Here is an 18933-nt window from a genome sequence, read left to right on the forward strand (position 1 = left end):
TCTTTGTGATGCAAGTGCTTGCCAGTGTTAAGCAGTCTTCTGAGAGTTAATGGGTTGGTTTAGCAGCTATACATGTACTACTGATGTAATAAATATGTCCTATACAGGAGGGTCTTTGGCCATTTACTTACAAGCAGGATTGCATGTTCTGGCACTGAAGTGCATTAAAAACAAGCATTGCCAATTCTGACAAATGTGGAACTATGTGATGGATCCTGCAGAGCCATCACTAAACCCCTGCCTAACATCTCCTCCCATGTGGCAGGGGAAGGCAGCTGCTACCTGAGCCTAACCCTAGGGGTGGTATAATGAGGGAGGATTACATGGGAGAAGAAGGCTGTCAAGGGGAAGTGGGGACTCTTTTGGGAGGGTTGTAGTATTAAACTACTTCTGAGGATGAGATTCCCAAATATTTAATGGCATGCTGTCATTCTACAAGTCTCTCCTATGAAAATACCCAAAGAACATGCAGTGAAAGTCATCTAATAAGAATAAGGTGAATACTTGGGGGATTCAAGAATTAAATGCAATATCCTCCAATTGTCCTGATCATGTCTTAATTAGAGGTTCAAAACCAAAAGTTCAAAAACAAGCCTTTTATACAAATTTCACTAACACTGACAATGCTACATTTACAAAGCAATCTAATAAAATTGATCATCAACATCCCAAAAACATTATGGACTTCAGGATCCATAATGACCTTGTACTGGGACGGAGAAGAGGGGCCCAGAGTTAATAATGAACAATGCCATTGACCAGAATGTGCAGTCTAGTTGTACCACAACACCTGAGCGGGACATTTAAACTCAGGAGTGAGTTGCAGCTGTAAGAAGGAGGAGAGAAGGACGCTGAAGAAGTAGCAGAGGCAGACCTGAAGGCTGGGTTGGTCGCAGACGCAGACAGAAGAACGCCAGCAGATGCCGACGCAAGATGTGAAGGCTGGTGGCGTGGCAGAGTAAGCACAGCAGGATGCATCATTGGGGGAAAAGAGCCCAGCTGAGAGGGAGACGTGCTCCTGACCCAACAAGCAGCGCTTCACTGTGCAGGACCACCGCTGGAGCTGTCAGAGCTCCGGGAAGAAGCTGTGCAGACTGTAGATACGCGGGAGCCGACCGGAAAGCAGAAAGAAGATACACCGCAGCAACTGCAAGGGAAAAAGAGATGCCATAGAAGACTAGTGAGTTGGCCTAAAACTAATGGTATCCCTGGGGCGCTCCGTCTCGAACATTTAGCAGAAACACTACTTTTGAATAACGAACAAATAAGGCAAAACAAGGGCGCAATTCCTCTTATATGGGACACCATTTTGGGGAACCCAGCAAACTGCATGGCCAACAGCCAAGAGCCTGTAAAATAGTAGAAGGAAGGCAACAAGGGCACAATAACCCTTATATGAGAAGCCGATTGGGGGAAACTTGTAACCCACATTGCCAAGAAGTTGTAAAGGAGCAGAAGACAGACAATAAGAGCGCAACTTCCCTTTTGGGGGTACCAACTGGGGGAAATATAATCCACATTGCCAACAGCCAAGATGTTGCAAAGAAGGATTATTAAGACAACAAGGGTGCAACTCCCCTCATCTGGCACACCAACACGGGGGGACCTGTAACCCGCATTACCAAGAGTCAAGAGACTGTAAAGCGACACAGACATTGTTCAACCCTCCCCCACAAAGTATATTGGTGTGGTTACATCCTAGCAGGCAAGTAAGCCAGGAAAGGGACCAATAGTAGTTAGTCCTGGCAGGCGAGTGGACCAGGAAAAAAGATGTTTTGGTACAAAGTGCTTTAATGAAAATAGTGTGTTAACAGAACTTCATGTGAAGAACAAGTGTGGCATTACTTGACATAGTTGCTGTGCTATCCTGACAACAGTATTTTAATTTTTAACGAAAAAGTGTGGCATTAACAGAAGCAGTTGCTGTGTTATCCTAGTAAAAGGCTTCCATTTGAAGAAGAAAGGCGATCTGCTAATAATTGCTTTGGCTTATGAACTTATGTTTTAAGAGAAAGATTTTTGCTTTACCAAGAAGAATATTGGGAAAGACACCCATTGTTGTGATTTGTGGAACAGGTTTTATGAAAGAGACATTTACTTTAACAAGTGGAAGGTCGCATTTGAAGGAAAATATCTTTTGTATTTGTAATTTTAACTGAACAGAACTTTGTTGAATCACAACTTCTCCAAAGGTATTCCTGCATTATCCAGGAGACGGGAATCCAACCCTGGTTACACAGAGTTTGAACTCTTATTTTTATTATGTTTAATTGAAGACTGCCAATTGCTTAATGTGTTATTTTGTTGGTGTCAGAGACTTTTTTGGACACTAGGTCATCTTTCTTTAATTTAGTTTGCTAGGTAGGGTGTTATTGTTAGGATAGGGAAAGTTAGGCCTTTATCTCACCCTTTTCATGCAATAAAATGTCAAACCTTGAGCAAACTTTACCTTTGTGTCTGTCTCATATTTCTGACCCCTCACAGTTGCGACATGGAATTGTTTTGCTCTAAATAAAATGGTCTAAATTGTTTTGACCAAATGTTTCACCGAAAAATACAGGGGGTGGCCATCCCGCACTCATATCAGCTTCTCTCCCCTTCTATATGCTTGATCCCTATCCACCATATACCTAGTTGCGGTAAACACATTTGGAAAGACAATGTGGTAAAAACATTTCAACCAATTTACTTTCGACCAAAGTGGTGTGAGAAACCAAAGAGTGTCTCACCTGCTAGTCCCCAGGGATCTCTCTCTCTTTCTCTCTCTTTCCCTCTCTTTCCCTCTCTTTCCCTCTCTTTCCCTCTCTTTCCCTCTCTTTCTCTCTCTTTCTCTCTCTTTCTCTCTCTCAGGTGGCCAGGGATCAGCCATCACCTCTGGATCCAGGACCAGGGAGTGGACCAGTGTGGAAGGATCACCTGGTGAGTGGTCTTTGGGGAGTGGGGGGTGTGGCAGCTGGTGGCAAGAAGCAGTATTTCTCCCTTTCCCGTACCCATGATCCCTCCTATTTCATAGGATTATCTGGAGTGCCAACTCACCCCCCCCGCCCTCTTTCCACACAAACACTGGGCCAAGGAAGAGGGTGACAGAGTACTAATGCTAACTCTTACACATCACATTGGACGTGTCCCACTAATTGAGTCAGGCACTTGACTCCAAGTGCAAACATCTGATACCAATGAACTCTCCTCAAACCGATAAAAGGAGGAACAGAGACGCACTCGGAGCAAGGTGGAACACTAGTAAGAGCAGGACTTCCGGGGCAAAGGCAAACCAACTGGAGCAGAGCAACGGACTGAGGGACAAGAGCCACAGGTGGAGAACCCCAGGAGTTCCCTGCAGGAGGTTGTTGACTGCAACAGGCGGCAGAAGACATGTGGAGAAGGCTGAATACCAAACAAGAAGGCTACATTGCGTTTCAAGGAAGCAAGCGACCCTGCCGAGTGAACAGCAGAGTTGGGGAGGCGAGGCCAAGCCTGTGGTACTAACCTGGACTTGCAAACTGAAAGACAGTAAAGACAAGAAAGAAACGCACACAGCCAGTGAGTTGGCAAGCAACGTGAGAAACCGGTGAGTGCTAAGCAAGATTGTAGTGGCAACATAATATCGCACAATTGAAGGCTGCACACGTGTGGATGAGACACAAAGAAAGGCAGACCTGCAAATTAACCTTGAAGTAACGATGGCTATAAAGTCAGTGATATTGAGTAACAAAGTGGTCCGGCAAAAGGAAGTAGCCCACTCTAAAGTCTCAGTGAAAGGTGAAAAGTTTGTAGCGATAAAGTGAATGAACTGTAAAAGCGTGGTGATTGAAATTGACCCAGAGAAAAGGGGCGAGTAAAAAGGTGAACGCTGAACTTTGGTGCATAATATAGAGAACTACCCAGTTCAGGAAGCACTGGGGCAAATAACCTAGGAGTGTGAGTTGAAAGCTGGAAAGTTCAAGTCGTCCTGCAGAGCTCTGTCGAAGAAAAGCCTTGCACATTCGAAAGTCTTCGACATTAGGAAACAGTCCGAGCCCGACTCAGGGAGATCGAAGGTGTAATAAGTTAGGGGAAGGGAACCCCTAAAGAAGGTGAATTAGACTCGGTGAAGGGAACCCCTGCAAGTGTTGTTTGTTTGAAAAGTCTGAGCCCGACTGAGGGAGACCAACGTGAACTTTTGCTTTCAGAGGTCTGAACACGACAGAGGGGGACCGAAGTGAACTTTTTGGTGAACTGTGTTTTGAAAAACTTTAATGTGTAAGGACAGGTGGGCCTCGGTCCACGTCTTGAACTGCCTTTGTGCTAAGAGCCTCAGCCAGAGTGTGTCATCTTGCCTACAGGGACCACCTTACTGCGTGCTGTCCAACGTGGGAAGGAGAGCTGACTCAGCCACATTTATTCTTTATATTTGAACACTGACGTTCCTTTGCATACATATTTTTCTTTTTACACTTTTGATACAAGATATAGGGCAGGAATTAGGTTTTTGTTACCATAGGCCTTTTGATTTGACAGACTCAACTAGGACTGTTTTATTTATTATTTGATGGTCCGATCTTAGGGATAGGGCAGTGTACAAGTTTCTCCAACCCCACTGAAACTTCAGTAAAGGTTTTACAAATTGTACCTTTTGTGTCAGTGTCATACTTGCGATACCATGCCTCCCTTACAGTGATGAGTTCCACAATAATGGCTTGTGTATAGGTAATAAATAGGCATTTGAGAGGACCTACTATTGTACACGCAATTACTCTCACAATTTCTGCAGCGGTTACCATTTTATGGCCAGTTACTATCATTACAGTGCCTGGCAAAAGCCAAACATGTTGGCTTTGCCAATGCTTGTTCTCTTTCTGGTGTATGCGCTTATCAATCATGGTGTCCCCCATCAGAAACAAACCTGAATGGGTTCATTTTAAGAGTATAAAATATGCCAGGAAAAGCACAGTAAAAACTGGAAACCATGTCCTAATTTATGAATGCACAAGACACCAAACTGCACTCCAATTAGTGCCACTGGATTCCCAGACACCAATGAGAAATGTCTAACACGCGGCGGCCTGCCTCAAAAGACTTTACAAATGTAACTACATTACGCCCACACTCATTGGTTGGCCCTGCAAGCACGCAGCATCTCAGGAAAAGCTGCATCAGTTCGTGGCCTGGCTGAAGGCGGTGTGAACCAGTTGGCTCCGCAGCCCTATGCAGCGAGAACGGCAATACTTGTCTTGTTTCGTCCCGATTTGCAGCTACAAAGCAGGGGAATTGTGATGTGAACCCTCGAGGAACCAGTCTTGCGGGATTTCAGTGCTGGCGAAAGGGAAGATCCTCCATGGTCGGCGCGGACCTACAGCCCACGCCTGCTACAATGAGGAAGGCGGAAATGGCGGCTGTTGGTGTAGCTGGGATCTGGGTCCAGAGGTGCGCCGACTGTTGAGCGGGGACCCGGCCATATATAGCGATGTTAAGCAGAGCAAGGTTCTGTGCCCCGCTGCAGGGATCGGACTGCCTGGTACAGTTGCTGGTGGGATGCCTCGGAGCATAGGGAGGAGCCCAAACTGGCCTAGGTGGCTGCCGAATTGCCAAAGCCTGGCTCGCAGCACCCTGCATCCCGCCTCCCTGGTGGTGGCTAGTGTGAGGCACGGAGAGCAGCTTTTTTCGATGGCGGGAGCCCATCAGGGCAGAAAGCTCTGCGTTGGGAACTGCGTGGCTGGGTTGGGTGCCGTCGATCCCAGAGCGTGAGACAGCAGGAAGGCCTCCCGCCTTAGCAACATGGAGAGACTTCTCCAACTGATATGAGCTTTGTTGAGGTAAGAACAGGTGCGCTCGCATCAGCAGGAGGGAACACGCTAAAATGTATGTGAGACTGGGGGGTCTAGCTCTCTAATTGTGCCAGGAGCAGCGAATGGCCTTGAATGGAGACTTTGCTGAGTGCATCTTAGAGAGACTGTGAGCCGAAGCAGCATAACTATCTGGCCCAGCTGGCCCTCTGAAGAGGTTGGTGCAAGCAAACTGGAGAGTAGGAGTGCAGGCTCTGCAGAGGTTGATTGGGGTTTACAGAGCACTGCTTGCCTCTCATTAATGGTACAGGCGATGTGGAACTAGCCTTGAAGCGAGATATTAGGCTTGAATTGGCTGCCTAACTACACCCAGTGGCATTTTACAATGTGGCGATTGACCCTTGCCCCGCTTCTTTGGAGCCTGAACCTCTCTGTAGCCAGTGGGGTCAGCAGATGTCAGGATTGCAGTGATGCAGTGAGCCGGCGTAGTGTGAAGTAAAGGGGACCAGCTGGAGACGCGCTGTTCTGCATCTGAGGACAACTGCGACAGCCCTAGAGTGATCATCGAAGCATACTCTCCCACATCTTTAGCCGATTGTGGCGCCTTTCTCAACCTTTCCCTGCCACAACTCATTCATGGGCAGGATGAAGCCTGGTAAAGCTAAGGAAAAGCTGATGACCACTATCAAGGAGATGCTTCAATAACCGAAGCAGATGCCTGAAATCGGCACCCGCCGTGGACGATGATGCTCAAACTGCCACTAAAGGAGACGTCCTATGATTGTTTCAGTCAATTCAGAACGAAATGGCGTCGAAGATGTAAGAACTAACTCACAATTTGCAGCAGAACGAAGCCAGACTGGGGGAGCTGGAGTCTGCCTTCTGTGACCAGGCGAACAGCAGGATCAGCTGGAGCAGAAGGTGGCGGCGCTCGAAGCCTCCAGACAATCTGCAGAGGAGATGCAGGAGGATGTGGAAAAATGGTCCTGCAGAAATAACATCTGTATCAGACGGGTGCCGAGGGAAAATAAGGACCAAGATCTGGAGGGATACGTCTGGGCATTGTTTCATGAAATGCTGGGAGCTGCAGAGTTAGCCCTCACACTACACCAAACGCACAGGGTATACTCCAACTTCCAAACAAGTCAGAATCTCCACCGGATGTCTTCTTTAAGACCAAAGACCTTATTTTCCATTAGTCTAGAAAGCTATGCAGTCTGGCGTATAGAGGAGCCTCCTTCCAATTGTTTCAGGACCTTTCTCAAGGTACGATCCAAAGGCGCAGACTTATTAGGCCGCTGACCAACTGGCTTGGAGAAAAGGGAGTTCGATATCTATGTTCCAAATGGATGGGGTCCAGCACCAATTTACATCTCTCCCAGCAGAGGGGGACATACATCTGGAGGAAGTGAGTTCTCAGGAGGCTCTGCCTTCTACCTTGTCCAAAGTCAGTTCAAGGAAAAGCAGGTTGCGGCGCAGAGGCCCCTACCTGAAGTGCACTCTCGCAGAATTGGAGGAGGACCGGACTAAGAACACTGGCTAGCGGGGATACCGCATTCTCCAGATACGGCCGTCACTGGTCCAAAAGGGGATTCCTCTCCCATGAGATCCACCCCTTGAATACCACCCACGGGTGGACTGTCAGGTGGCAGCCTCACCACCCTGGCCTCATGGTAAGAGGCTCCCCCTTTGGAAGCAGTGACGATATCTTGGTATTTGTTGGACCGCCCAGTCCACCCACTACAGCCGCAATCCAAACTCCAGCCTTCTGTAGGGCCTACTCTCGGCACCTGGTATGACGTGTTCCCTGCATTTTACGAACAATGTTCTTCTCACGAACAATGTTCTTCTGGTTAACCGTGGTGTTCTGGCATTCCTCCTCTTGTTCGGCTTGCCTCCCACCCACCGGCTACCAGCTTTTAGCTGTATATTGTTTTGTTTGCATGCTGTATGCCTATTCGTTTCTGCTTTTTTGCCAGGGCCAACACCTCACCAACCTGCGAAACGTACTTGTGCTTTACCTTGAACCACACCCTCCATGTCTCTTGCTCCAGCTTCTCCAGCCTGCCTTCGGATGTTCCCTCAGCGTCGATCTCTGGTTCTTGATTTCTCTCTCCACTTTGACTGCTCTTGCTGGTTCTCTCTCCGATATTCTCTGCATTATCCCTTCCGGCTACATTTGTTTCTAATGCCCCGATATAGTAGGGTCCGTCCTGACGCAACAGCCATTCCAATTACTACAGCTGTTCTGGTGTTTCTCCTTCTCGCTTGTAGCGTTCTCTGGAGCTTCTTTGTCTCTGTGCCTAAACCAGCAGGGTAGTTTGATGTTTCACAGTAACACATGGTTTTAAACTTGAGTTTAGACACATAAGGGTCAGGTCCTATCGTCTGCCTACCAGGTTGAGGTTTAAAGGGGTTGTGCCTCCCAACCGTGTCCTTATCCCCAAGAGAGGAGTCCCTCTCCATGACTGAGATCCTCCCGCATATTAGCAGCCCTAGCATGAGATCCTCCCACATATTAGCAGCCTCACCTCCCTAGCCTCATGGAAATGGGTTCTGCCATGGGGAGAACTGACACCATCTGGAGGATCGTCACAGGTGTTCAAGGTGTATTGGGAGAATCTCCTCTACAGTGAGCCTGTTTTGACTGGACATAGCTCAAAACATTCCTTTGGCAGGTCACTTACGAGTGACCAAGGCAGCTGAACTGACACCACAGAGACTACATGGCAATGGCCCGGGTGGAGAAGTGGGTGCGATGACGCCGGGCTAAGAATGTGAACACCATGGGCCTTTAATAATGGGAAGGCCTGTATTCCCAAACCAGTGGAGGTGTGAGACCCCCAGCAGTGCCTTGGCGGAGGAGGACTGGACGACTGCACCCTGCATCAGCGGGTCGCAATCAAAAATATAGACACCACCAGAGCTGCACCACAAGGTGAGGAGCTCCTGAATTGCATGGTAGAGCGGGGTGTGGTGTGAAGCTTTATTAACAAAGGAAGCAGTCATCCCCCAACATGGGGCAATGTTGAAAGGCCTGGCAGCAGCAATCTGAAGGGCCGGTTTGCCCCCCTCTGCACATGTCCACTGGCTGGCCTGTGACAACTGGGTCCCAAAAGGAGAGGGCATGCATTAGACTGTGAATGGATCAGAGACCAGGAGCTATGCCCACCCAGCAAGGAGCGTTCTCACAACCTGGTGAGGATGTCGAAGACCCTGTGCAAAACAAGGGACACCAGCATACAGGTCTTCCAGGCGACGGGAAAGAAACCAGTGGAGCCGAGTTGTCTGCGTGTTGTCAACGTTTTCAGGGCTCCATTGGGCATAGACCTTAAATGACACAGTAACTCTGCAACACAAAAACAATATTGATGAGCACTTGTATATTCCTACCCAACAATTCTAAGGTGGCGTATGTAGCAAACAATCTTGTAGGAACTGAAAAATAATTGTGTACATGCAGATTCATGACATGTTCTTAAACTGACCAGAATACTGGGGTGAGGCTTCAAATATATTATACTTGCAAACTATTGTTGGTATGCATATATAAGATTGAGTGTTTCAATGCTACAATTCCTCGCTTTTTATAGAGCCCTGTCAACTACTATTGGAGGCTAGCACAGGAGCCCGGGAAGGATATGCAAGAAGGGCATAGGAGAACACTCGTCGGTGGGTGAAGAACAAATCAGCAACTTTCAAAAACCAAGTCAGATGTTTCAGCAATACAGTACAGTGAAGGAAATGTGTTTACTAATGGATAGGAAAATCTCGTAACTGTCAAGGAAACAGCACCATCTATTTCTGTCTAAGCTCAGCTGCTGATTGTTTTTCAATAGAACCATGTGTTCTGCGTTTATTGCCTCATGCATCTCCATGCATCTTGTTTAACTGACAAGTGACTTGCACAAGAGGGGTGCATGCCTATTTACAGAACAAGCTTCAACCTGTGGTACCTCCGAGCATTGCTGCTTTTAACTTAAAAGGCACGTTTATGTGATTTTCTTCAACGGGGCTCCACAAGAAACCTCAATAAGGCTCTTGTTGAATTTTATCTAGGCTGCGGAGAGAAAGTGGGGACAAAACTATAGTTTGTTTTGTGTGCACTATCATTTCATTTCATTTCATATGTCAGGGACACAAGCAGGGCTCTATGATAAGATTTTACTTGCTACTTGGAATCAAATGATTTTTCAGGGAGTGAAAAAGTAATTAGCATTGCCAATAGGGATACTTTATGCTGTTCTTTCCCCTTAATAGTCATCTTGAGATCATGCAGTAATATGATTAGACTTCCTTCATTTGCCTCTGCCCTGCTGGTGACTGATTCAAAAGTGTCAGTGGAGCTTTGTGAGTAGAAACAAGGGGTAGGCTCCCATATGTTCTATGTTACCCATTTATGTTGGGCACAGTTCCTGTTTTTATGGAGTACAAATCAGTGGTATGTATGCCTCATAGTGCAAGGCTGGTTTTGAGTAAGCGTCATCACAGCTCTGTTCACAGGACAATGTAATGTGGATAGAAAGCAGAGGCACAGAAATTCTGACCATCTTCTGTGGTGCAGTTCTTCTAATGCAATTATAATCTTTACACACATTACGAGAGACACGTTCATTTGGATCTTGGACTACTACTTTAAAATGGCACACAAACTCCTATTGGCATGTTTTCTGACACATTCCTTTTAGTTGCCATCATTCCAGCTGCAAATTCTATATCCTGTATTAATTGTTTTGCAAGCCACATCAAATATGATAAGCAATATTTGTTTTTTGAAATGCACGTTCATTTGCTAGGTACTGTGTCAGAGCTTGGTCTGGTTGAGGAGTTCTCTTTATAATCACATTTAAAATATTTGTTTTTCTCACCTAAATCATTGGGGAATGTGTTGCAAGATGCACATTTTATATTGATTTGTAAAGAATTGTAATGGTTGGGAAAGGGAAATTCCCATCCATACTCTCCATCCAGAGATAACTCACTAAATACACATCCCCACAAAGTGGCTTACCTCATTAGACAGTTGCCCACATGAAAGATAACATGCGCATGAAAGCCAACTATTTCCGTACTCTGAGAAAAATAATTCGAGAGACCATTGCCTCCAACTACAGAATTCCTGCTCCACCCCCTATAGTTAATGAAGGAAGATATAAAGGACATTCTTTCTGCAGAACTATCCACGCTGCGATCAGAACTTTCAGAAGTCATCAGGGAGAAAAGGAGCGAGATCAGGGGAAAATATTGAAACACATCAGAGAAGCACTGGACTCCCTCCAAGTAAATGTGAATTGGAAAATAGAGCCAGGAGAGATGATCTCTGAATCAAAATTCTAAAAGAGGGGCAGAGGGAGGAGATATTGAGACTGCAACCCTTTAGAAATGTCCTGGGTGGCTCACCTGAGATCCCCATCAAGATAGAGTGCATAGAGTAGGGCCTTTGCGAACAGAGAATGATTACCCCCTCGAGATATAGTTTTAAAGATGCACAGTTTAAAGACAAAAAGTTATCCTGGCCAATGCAAGGAAGAACTACATCGAACTTCTGGACAGCAAAGTCCATATTTTCAAGGGCTTAGTTCAAGCCACTCTGGTCAGGAGGAGAGCAATGTGACTTGTTACAGAGGAGCTTTAAAGTAGCACGATCTGTTAGAGGCGGACTTAACCATTCGGTTTGCAATTTAAGAAAAATGGCCAGACACAGAAGATTCTAACTCTGGATGCAGATCTCAGGTTGCTAAATATCCATATTCCTGTGGCGGGCAACCCTGCAGCAGTAGGAACAAATTTACGAGAACTGGAGATGCAGCAACTGGGAAAATGGCAAAGAAACCCAGAAGAGAAGTTGAGAAATGAAAATGTCAATAGACTGAGCACACAAAGCTGGATAAAACAAGAGTAGGGGGTCCCCTAAACACCTAGAAATAAAGCAATCACTGAGAACTCAACGCCTTGAGAACAAAGATTTGCGGGAGGCATGAGGCTCTGAAAGCACCACTTCGCCCTCCCAAATACATTGAGCTGCAAGCACTGAGAGGGCGACGAAAGGAGACAGGCGGGCATCGCTATAAAGACTGACCAGTCTGGTTCAATACAATCAGGTGTATCTGGGAGGGGGGTGTCAGGGGTTGCATACGAAATGGGTATCATGTTCAAATTAATTCAGTCGTAATCGGAACATGTAAAGGTTAGCAGTCCGGGAAGCAGAGAATTAATCAGACACATCAGAAAATCGATGTGAATACAAAGGCTATTGGGGTGGGGGGTACACAATGTTCTTTGTGGCACTGTATTGGCTTCAGGAACTACAGAGAAGAAACCACAGGATGGACTCCGGAAGGCACATGGGCCAATCCCCTTGCAAACACAAAGAAGGGGGTAAGAAAGGGGGATGATTTCTGCCTGATACAGGGACACCATAGGGCACAGGCAGAAGCAATACTAACACATGAAGAGCAAGAGAACCCAGTTCATCAGGGAACTGAAATAAAGGATCATCAAGATCATGGCACTTCAAGAAACCACCTAAAAAAACAAGACCAGAAAAGGCTTACGGGAACAGACTTCCCACTGCAAATCCACTCATCAGCTGCACCCAAACAGGCATGGGTGGTGCTTCTATTTCATAAGCACATTCCTTTCAGGCCACAGAAGATATTTAAGGACAGTATGCAACAGCGCTGGGCACATGGAGAAGAAGAGAACTCGTAATAGCCTAATTTTACACCATAAACACAGCAAGGATTCTTCATGCATCAATTTCTGAAGAATCTAGAAAAGAGGATAGTATAATAATGGGCAAGATGAACAGTGACGGATATATCCTCGGAGAACAAATACCCACTGACAGGTAGTATGCCACACATATTGCAGGCAGCACTCGACAAATTAGGCATAGTGGCCATGTGGCAGGAACTCGACCCACAAACCAGAAATTACACTCACTACTTGCACATCCACAAATCCTTTGAGAATTAGATACGCGTTCACCTCCCCAACCCTAATGAGTGCTGTAGCCAAGGCAGACATTACATCTATGACCTTATCGGATCACAGCATGGTGGTGACATTGCTTCTAAACTTAGGCACCAGTTACAGGAGAGGGCTACGGCTGGGATCCCGAGAGATCCGGTGATTGCTGAGGGACTTAAAGAGGCAATACGCGAGTACCGGAGACTCAATCCACCTCTCAGGGAACCCAATGGGATACTATTAAGGCAGTAGATATCCCTGTCGACAGCTCTGACCCGAATGCGCAATCAGGCAGAAAATGTATTACTGGATAAGTTGTAGAAAAAATACATTGACTGCAAGGCTAATCACACGAGATAAGCCTATAAAGAAATGACAGAGGCTAGAAACCAACTACACACAGAGTTCAAAAGGCAACCCGCACTCTATTGAGAGTAAAGCAGGCTTTCTGTGAATATGGCAATAAGCCAGGCAGAAGACTGGCCAACCGAGGGACAAACTATTCACTTGATAATTGATGATGGGTAAGGACAAGATGTACAGGGGAATGGGGGTGGGGGGGGGGGGGGGGGGGATCCCGACAATGCAATCCTGAAATCATATCTGGAAGGTGTAAATCTACCTGATTCAACAGACAAGCGAGAGGCATTGGATGCTCCCATAGAGCCCCTTGAAGTTGTCAGGGCCATACATTCTCTGAAACCCCACAAATCCCCAGGTCCCGATGGCATAACAGCCCATTTCTTTAAGCTGGTGTGCCAGATCCAGGCAGATCCCTTAACTAAGCGCTAACTTCATAAGAGAGGGTGGTGACCTTCCCCCCCCATCCATGAGAGAAGCTCATATTACACTAATCCCCAAGGTCAGTAAGGACACTACAAAACACGCATCATACAGGTCAATTGTGCTCCTATTTCTAGATGCAAAAATATTAAAGGTTTTAGCCAGCAGAATGGAACATCTCATGCCCTCACTGGTGAATCCATACCAGTCAGGATTCGTAACTGGCAGAGGGATGACAGATAACACTCGAAGAGTCCTACATTTGGTTGGCAGGGATAACAGATCCCCAGTCCATTCTTTACTACTGACGCTAGATGCCGAAAAAGTATTCCATAGAGTGGAGTGGGCATTCCTCAAGGCTGTCCTTATCAAGGTCACATTAAGCCAGACCAGCATGATATTGGCCATCTACAAAAATCTGTCAGTGCAAATTCAAGTAAATGGAGACTTGACAGATCCAATCTAGCTCTCATGAGGCACACGGCAAGGTTGGCCTCTTTTGCCCATCTCATTGTCCCTTGTCGTGGAACCATAAGCAGCCAGAGTACGAGCCAACCCTATTTTTGGGAAGTCCAAACACAAAATGAATCTCTTTGCAGCGATCTGTGTTTAAAGACCGAGGAAAAAAGCCAGAGTACCAAAAGCCTGAATTTATTTTTTTAATTTTTCCCATTTGTTTGCATACATATATGTGGGGGGAGACACCCCCACATCCACCCCACCTTACGCCTATACATTTTTTATTTACTTTACCCCCCCCTCCCCCCCATGTCCCCATATACCTATGCGAACAAACAGGGTCAGACTATTTTACTTTTGTCTTTTTGACCTTAGACTTTTTGGCGGTTTCCTCTTTGTAGACATTGTAACAAGCCTCAATAACCCACACACCTCTCTGGAGCACCTGTTGGCAGAAGTACAGCTATTTTTCAAAGTATCTGGTTTTAAAATGAATGAACACAAATCATAAATATTGAACATCAAAATACACCTTCCCTTTCATTTGGGCTATAAGGGGCATGACATACCTCAGCATAGGGGTCCCTGCCAACCTGGCCAGCTCTACGATGCTAACTATTGAAGCCTATGGGCCAAGATTAAAGAACATCTGGATCTGTGGAGGAAACCATCTCGTGGCTCGCAACAGTTGCAGTGCTAAAAAAATGAATATATAACCAAGATTACTATATCTCTTTCAGTCGGTACCAATCCCAAAACCTAAGGAGAAAGAACATGTTACCTACCCCTGGTAACATTATTTCGACTAGATGTTCCTCCCACGCATTCCTCATCTTTGATATTCAATATCCAGCTTCAGAAAAATAATTCGGCAGAGGGCCTCCGTCTCGAGGATGATGTAATTGAAAGCATAAATAGTACACACAGTTCTGTTTTTTCGTGTCATTCTCCAGTAGAACTACCCGCATCAACACGGGTTTGACCGTACTAGGCTTTGAAGGAGCAAAAGCTGTAATAGCATGGGAAATTGTACCGAGGGCTAGGTTGGGAGGGCAATGAGGACTACGTGGGAGGTACATCCAGTCGAAAGAACGTTACCAGGGGTAAGTAACTTGTTCTTCAAATGGATTGTGTCCTCCCACGTATTCCTCATCTTTGATAGACTCCCGAAGCAGTGTTAGTTTTGGTGGAAGGAGTAGGAATGTTGTCATTAATGGTTTCAATGAACAGAATGGAGGATTGCTTTCCCAAAGCTTCCATCCTGACTTAGGGTAGAATCAAGGCAGTAATGCTTCATAAAAGTGTGTATTGTGGACCATGTTGCTGCCTCACAAATGTTTTTAATAGGAACACCTCTTTGCAAAGCAGAGGAAGTAGCCATGCCCCTATTGGAATGGGCCGTCAAGCCTTCTGGAGGATCCTTGCCTGCCAGCCTGTAGCATTTTGAAATCGCTAAAATAATCCATCTGGATAAGGTCTCCTTTGTCACAGCCTGACCCAGTCTATGACCCCTATAACCTATGAATAGTTGGTTATCCAGGCAGAGTTTTGCCAACCTAGAAATGTAGAAGCAAAGTGCCCTATGTGAATCGAACATATGTAATCTCTCCTTCTCCTTGCTAGGATGAGGTGTAGGATAGAAAGTGGGTAACACAATGTTTTGTCCTAAATGAAAGTCTGAAATGACCTAAGGGTAGAAATGAAGGTGTAGCCCTCAGGACGACCTTGTCCTTGAAAAACACTGTAAATGGAGGTTTAGAGCATAGTGCCTGCAACTCGCTCAACGGGGTGAAGTTAGTGCTACCAACAAAATGGTCTTGAAAGTTAACAATCTTAAGGGACATGAATGTAGATGTTCAAATGGTGCACACAAGAAATGTTAACAGCAGATTGGGGTCCCAATCTGGAACCTGAAAGGGAGATGGAAGGAACACATTGAGTCCCTTCAGAAATTGTATCACCAAAGGTATCCTAAAATAGGAGGTTTCCTCAGATGAGCGCTTGAAGATGCACAGCACCGCCAAATATCCTTTAATGGTCCCAACCTGGAGCCCCAGATTGACTAGGTACAGTAGAAAGGAAAACACCTGCAGTGTTTTGCATAGCAAAGGGTCCACATTCTTGTCCCTGCACCAGCTGCAGAATTTGTTCCAACGGCAGCGGTAAAAAGACTTTGTTGCTGGCCTTCTGGCCGAAAGCAAAATCTCCATTACATCATCCGCGAGGTCCCAATCCTTGCATTTCAGCCTCTCAGAAACCAATGCATGAAGGCTGAGTGTCTTGCCCTCAGGATGGAGAAACCGACCGTCCTCTCGCGAGAGAAGGTCGTCTCTTTGTGGAAGACGTATTGGAGGGCAGATGGACATGTACAGAAGGTCCGGGTATTACGTCCTCGCCCAATCCGGGGCAACTAATGATCATGCGTTTCCCAAACTTTCTTAACCTCCTGATCATGTGAGGAATGAAGGGGACTGGAGGAAATGCATGCAGAAGTTGAAAGTCCCAATGCACTATGAACGCGTCTCCTAGAGCTCCTCTTGGGGCAAATCCCCTGGAGCAGTACAGTTCGCACCTCAGGTTGATACTGTTCGCAAACAGATCCATTTGAAGGGTTCCCCAAAGGGTGTGAAGATCTCTTCAAGGACTTCCCGAGCTAGTTCCCACTTGTGGGATACTGTGCTTTGTCTGCTCAGAGCATCCGTCAGTGTTTTTTCCTCCCCGGCTTGTTGAACTTCCGACAGGGATATTGCTTCTTGAATTGCCCAGTACCAGAGCTGCATTGCTTCTCTGCACAGTGGTAGTGACCCTACATCTGTCTAGTTGAGGTAGTACATGGCGACTGTGTTGTCCATCGATATCAGGTTATTCTTTCCCCATACAGAGGGAAGAAAGGCTTTCAGCTTAAGTCTGATTGCCCTCAGCTCCAAAAGATTGATGTGTAGTTTGGACTCGGATGGAGACCAACAACTGCTGACTGTCAGATAGTTGGTGTGGGCTCCACACCCCGTGAGTGAGGCATCCGTCACTACTGTTCTCTCCGGCCATGGTTGCCAAAAGGGTTCTCCCTTCAGAATATTGTCCTTGCAAGCCCACCACAGACGATCTTGTGCAACCCTGCTTGGAACCAGAAGTATGTCTGACATTTTGTCCAAGAACTGAAATCATTGTGTCCCGAGAGCCCATTGAAGGGTTCTCATTCTCAGGCAAGCCTCTGGCACCAGAAAAATGCAGGATGCCATGAGGCCGGGCAACCTCAAAAAGTCGAAGGCCAGGAGACACTGGGCACACTGAAACTTGGAGACCATCTGCAGAACGTCTTGAGCCCTCACCTTGGATGGCACGCTCTTTCCCAAGGATATATCCAGTACAATCCCGATGAACTGGAGTTTTTGGGATGGTGTCATATGAGACTTCTTGTAATTGAGGGAGACGCCCAGTCTATGAAGAGAGTGGCAGGTGATGTTGAGGTGATCCAGGACTTCCTTGGGAGAACATGCCCTGATCAGCTAATCATCCAGATGGGGGTAGACATGAATTCCCCCTCTGAGATTTGCTGCCACCAGCGCCATCCGTTTGATGAAAACCCTCAGACAGAGGTCATTCGATTGGCAGAACTCAAAACTGATGAGAACTACCAAAGGCCAACCTCAGGTACTTTCTGTGCTTGAGATGGATTGGCACATGGAAATAGGCAATCTGAAGGTCCAATGACACCAAAGTGTGACCATCTTAAACTTGTCCTTCCTGAGGAACTTGTTCAAGTATTTCAAGTCCAAGATGGGCCTCAGTCCTCCGTCCTTCTTGGGGATTAGGAAATATGGAGAGTACCATTCTGTGTTCCTCTACGCTACAGGTACCAGCTCTATAGCACCTTTCTCTAGCAGGGTCAAAATTTCCTGCACAAGGAGCGGATCTGGATCTTTCAAAGAATGGCTCCCCGGTGAATGGTTCTGAGATCTTTGAATGAAGGGAAGGCAGTAAACTTGGGCTATAGTTTCTAATTCTCTCAGATGCTGAGACAGTCTGCTTCCCATTGGGGTGTCGTGACTCAAGACCTCAGACAGGTTTTGAGGCGGATGAAGCAGTGGCTGTTGGTAAAGATGCCCCTGTTTGAGCACTCTTCCAACTGAGTAGTAGCGAAAGGATCTACACCCTCCTAGACAGTCCTCTGGGGCGAAAAGGCTGAGGCTGCCTAATAGCGGAACCCAAAGACTTGGCTGACGCTTTTGAGGTTTGCAGCTTCAAGGCTTTCGTCAGCCTTGCTGCCAAAAAGGTGAGACCCGTCAAAAGGCACGTTAAGGTGCAAAATACAGACTTCCTTAACCACACAAATCTGGGAATTACGGTGCTTGCCGTCATGGCTCTGCTGAAGCAATCAGCAGAATCCAGACCCAATTGAAGAGACTCGCACATGTCTTCTTTGTCATCCTTAACAATGGCTAAGAAACCGTCTCTTTCCCCCCTTCGGGAATATGCTCAGCCGCCATAGAAATGCAGTCCCATAGAGTTTATGAAAACTTTGCCAAGGCACATGTGGAGTTGGCGGATTTAAGAGCCATGCGCCCAGCGCGAAATACCTTTCTGGACCAGGCATCTACCCTTTCATCATACCTATCTTGTGGTTGGAAAGGCTGCCTGTTTTAGGGAAGCGGTTGCCACCTGTACCACCAGACTTTCTGTTTCCATAAGTAGCTAGGGTCACTACTTGGACTGTATTTTCTTGTCAAGTTCTTATTAACAGCCGGACTTGACTCCGGTGCTTCCCAATTGGCACTCACTCTCTCCTGAATAGCAATGTGGAAAGGTAAATGGGATCCTTTGGAGGACCTTTATCAAGAATGTCTGTAAGGTCATCTTGTTCGAAAGGGAGGGCAGGTCTGCTCCATCCCAGGTAATCCACTACGTTGGTCATCAACTGCCTGTAAGAGGCATCTGCATGTTCATCTGACCCAGGCTT

General features: G+C 46.5%; 1 protein-coding gene across 1 annotated transcript in view; it reads right to left on the reverse strand.

Annotated features, from left to right (window-relative positions):
• Nucleotides 1-18933, reverse strand: part of CIR1 (corepressor interacting with RBPJ, CIR1) — a 476807-nt gene that overhangs the window by 210760 nt on the left and 247114 nt on the right. The window lies entirely within an intron of this gene.

Source organism: Ambystoma mexicanum, chromosome 9 (assembly GCF_040938575.1).
Source record: "Ambystoma mexicanum isolate Mex_15411 chromosome 9, UKY_AmexF1_1, whole genome shotgun sequence".
NCBI classification, from domain to species: Eukaryota; Metazoa; Chordata; class Amphibia; order Caudata; family Ambystomatidae; genus Ambystoma; species Ambystoma mexicanum.